The following is a 3,802-nucleotide window of genomic DNA, read 5'->3' as shown; positions in this document are numbered from 1 at the left end:
CTTTGGGTCTAGGGATTAACATACAGATTTCTCTGGGCTACAAATAGGAGAAGAATGGTTATGCACACTTGACCTCTGATTTAGGCAAACAGGACTAAGAAGAGTTGAGTCCTCTGGAGCAATGAAGTCAGACTTTACAGTTTTAGAGAAGCCTGAGCTCAGGAATAAAGCCAATAGCAAAGTGTTTGCTTGATGAATTCAGGATGCTAATCATGCTCAGAAATTCCTGGAAGGAATAAAGATTCTTACTCAAATGTAAGAAGACAGCTTCTCTGGCACAGAGAATTTATCAGTAGCAGAAGGATGCCTGTGGTAACAGGGACTAGTGTACTTACCAGGGACCAGACCAATCTATTGCACCCTGCCTGATGACCCTCTGAAATAAAGGATCCATCGAGGTCCTTCAAGTGCTCTTCTTATTGTCCACATATTGAAGACAATGTCAATACATGTAACCTAAAAATCCAAAACTTATACCCTAAATACAGATCTCTCCATCTCTAGTGTCACTCCCTGGAGACCTAACAAAATCTTTTTTAAAAGACCCTTAGAGCTCCATTCAAACTATTAGAATCTTTTGAAGACACAAGGAGTGATGTTTTTAGAACTGAAAAACGCTGGCATGAATAGCGTGGAGTGCTTATCAGCATCGTTTAGACAGAAATGAGTCTGCAGAGAGAGCATGCCCTTCGCATCCTGGGAGGCAATGTGATAAACATCACATAAATTCTGAGTTGGGATGTGGAACCTTTAGCTTTTTTGTTCTTCTGATACCAGACAGTCTGTTGCCATGGAAATTTTTCTGTTGCCTTACAAAATCAGTCTTCCTTCCAAATGTGCAGAACAACCAAGCCTGTCTGCCTTGAGGAATCAATTTTGTCTTTCCTCCCATATAGAAAGAACAGGCTTCTCATAACTCTAAGATGGAATCGTCCAATCTTGACCTTATAGCCAAGGTTCTTATCAAGTTAAGAAGGGTTTTAAAGATGAAGTCACTCCTTTGCTCTTGAAAATCCTCTCACTTGATCCTGTGCTTCCTCCCACAAAAGGAAGTTTGTGTCCCAGGCTGACTCAAAGCACTCAGCACCTGCTAAGGGTCTAACATCCAGCCTCATTCTGGATGTCCTTGAGATAGCTCAGAGCCATATATCTCCTAAAAATCATCTGGCTGTCTACTAAAAATGTTCCATGGCCACATGTTAGGCAAGATGGCCGCTTCCCAAGACTGCTTGTTCTGGCGCATCCAGCATCACGTTCATGAGTCACATTTCTGGTTAATGAGCTATCACCCGTGTATTCTGGCCCAGCCTTAGGAGGCTGTAGAGGGAGGAAATTCTGTTAATGTTAGTCTTTCTTAATGAACATCAGAAAGATCAAATCAGTGTTTCGTGACTCCAACTTTCGTGCTTCTCACACATCACATGTTCTCAGAGAACTACAATACCTGTTTGAGTACCTTGCTGGATTTCCCTGAATGAAAGACTGTGGCCTGGAAGTACAATCAAAATAAACCTTTCCTCCCAGCTTGTGTTTGGTCCAAGTGTTTCTTCATAGCAAGAGAAAAGAAACTCTAATACTTGCATATAAGATTTAGCTTTAATAATAGAGATACCGACTTGCCGCAGCCAAACTCATATTTAGAAATAATGTATTGTTGTGATTAAATTTACAAGCTCAGAGATCTTATTATCTGGAGTTAAATGCTAGGCTTATAACAATTGCTAGGATACTTGGGACAGATCACCTAACCACTCTGTACTTTATCCCCTTTGTCTATATAAAAAGTTTATTTTCGAGATTAATTAATTCAGTAGAGTACTACTCACCAATAGTGTTGTAGACACTACCTTTTATTATTTTAGTGTTGTTTAGCAAATTCTGGAATAAAATATGCTAAGTCATTTACATAAGAAAAAGATACAGACTTGTGTTACATATTTTGTTTGCTTTTGCTTTACAAAAGAGGTGTAAATGTCATCTAAATAAAAAAAAATCAGTAAAGGTGGGTGTTAAATCAACAATAAATGAGTGGCAATATATGCTAAGTACAGTGTTAATCCTGAGCATATGACAGAAGAAAAAAAACCAAGCAAACAGGCAAAGCTTAAAGATTTGCAGAAAGATGTTCAGTCAACAAGATAAATAAGGAAAAGGAATGATGTATTGGAATATTTAGTACTAAACAGGAAACATGATCCAGGACACATCCTATGTGTAGTCATTTAATGAATCAATTGTATCAAATACCTGCAGACAGCCAAGTCTATAGTACAGACGATAGATCCTGGTTATGCAGAATTAATGAAGTACTGTGGTCCACCCACACCACTACTGTGCTAAAAATGAAGCAGGATTCTCTAAGGTTGTACCTTGGAAGACTAATCTTTATGCAATGGGCTCTTGATGTGCCATCCATATTGTCTTCTGTGGATGCAGGTCCTCTGTGCCCTGTCAAGCAGTGTTTGAATTTTCATATATTTATCTCTTGAAAGCTTTACAGTCTTATGATAGCTGGTATAATCTAAATGTCTGAGCCATTCATGAAGTGAACACCACAGACCGAGGGTTGCAGAATGGGGGATGGAGATAGTAGCAGCATTGTGATTAATGATTGAAAGAGGATTAAGAGTAGAGCTGGCATAGCATTACACTTGAATCCCAGCACTAAGACAGAGGCCGAGAGATCTCTTTAGTCTGAGCCCAGCCTGATCCACATTGTACATTCCAGACCAGTCAAAAAGACACAATGAGATCCTGTCCCAAGACGAAATAAAACAAGACAAGAAGAATTAATATGAAGAAGCAAAGATGGTCCTCAGAAGATCTGAAGACTGTTCTGTGTCTGCCCCACTACATAGCTAGGATTTGTGAAGAGGCACAGTGGACCCAGCCGTGAAAGGTGTTTATAATTTGCAGTGCGTTCAGACTCACTGCAATATGTAACAGCAGAATAGGTTTCACAATTCGGGAATACTCTATCTTCAGACAGCATCATGGAAGTAAATGCTATCAACTCCATTTTAATTTCAGAGGAAGACTAGGTGAGCTAGGACCTCATTCTGTAAGCCAGGCTGACCTCAGCACATGATTATTCTCCCATCTCAGCTTCATTCCCAGTGTGCTGGGATTACAACTGTTTACCATCACGCCAACTTCATCTCCGTGTCAAATGAAGACACTAAGATAAACAATATAATAAGAAGAAGAATTTTTAAACATTTTATATGCCATCATAATGGAAAATTGACAGGTCAAATCATTTTTACAGTATAAGGATTGATGCAGCTGCCAGATCTATCTTCTCCTTGGAGCTCAGGAAATTTGTGCTTTAGGGACCAGGCAAAGGCAAGAGTAATCTACCCCAGATATAACCTCCTTTCTAGGAAAACAAGCAGCTGTTTTGACAAGTTGTTGAGGAGTGGTATGCAAAATGGGGTTTCCAGACAAGGATGCCTGAGGTTTCTATCAGATAGGAGTGCAGATTCCAGAGGCTGGGTGCCAATTTCAATGACAATTTCCAGGGAACAAGGTCCAATAGTGAACCAGTTTCATCCCACGTTGTAAAAAGCCAAAGGGAAGAGGGAAAAGAATGGGGAAATATCCAGTTACTCATCCTACAGAGAGCGCTTTCCTGTTCTTATAGGTAATGCTTACTTGGAGATAAAAAGGGGTGTCCGCACAGAGATGAGAAGCTGGGAGAGATGATGCCACTCCTTGCATTGATTGACAGGGCTGAGCAGATGTCACATGACACATGGCAGTGTCCTGGACTTTGAGCTTTTGTTACATACCAATGACAGGC

Source organism: Arvicola amphibius, chromosome 9, assembly GCF_903992535.2.
Source record: "Arvicola amphibius chromosome 9, mArvAmp1.2, whole genome shotgun sequence".
In the NCBI taxonomy this organism is placed as follows: Eukaryota; Metazoa; Chordata; class Mammalia; order Rodentia; family Cricetidae; genus Arvicola; species Arvicola amphibius.
This window is presented reverse-complemented; position numbering follows the sequence as displayed.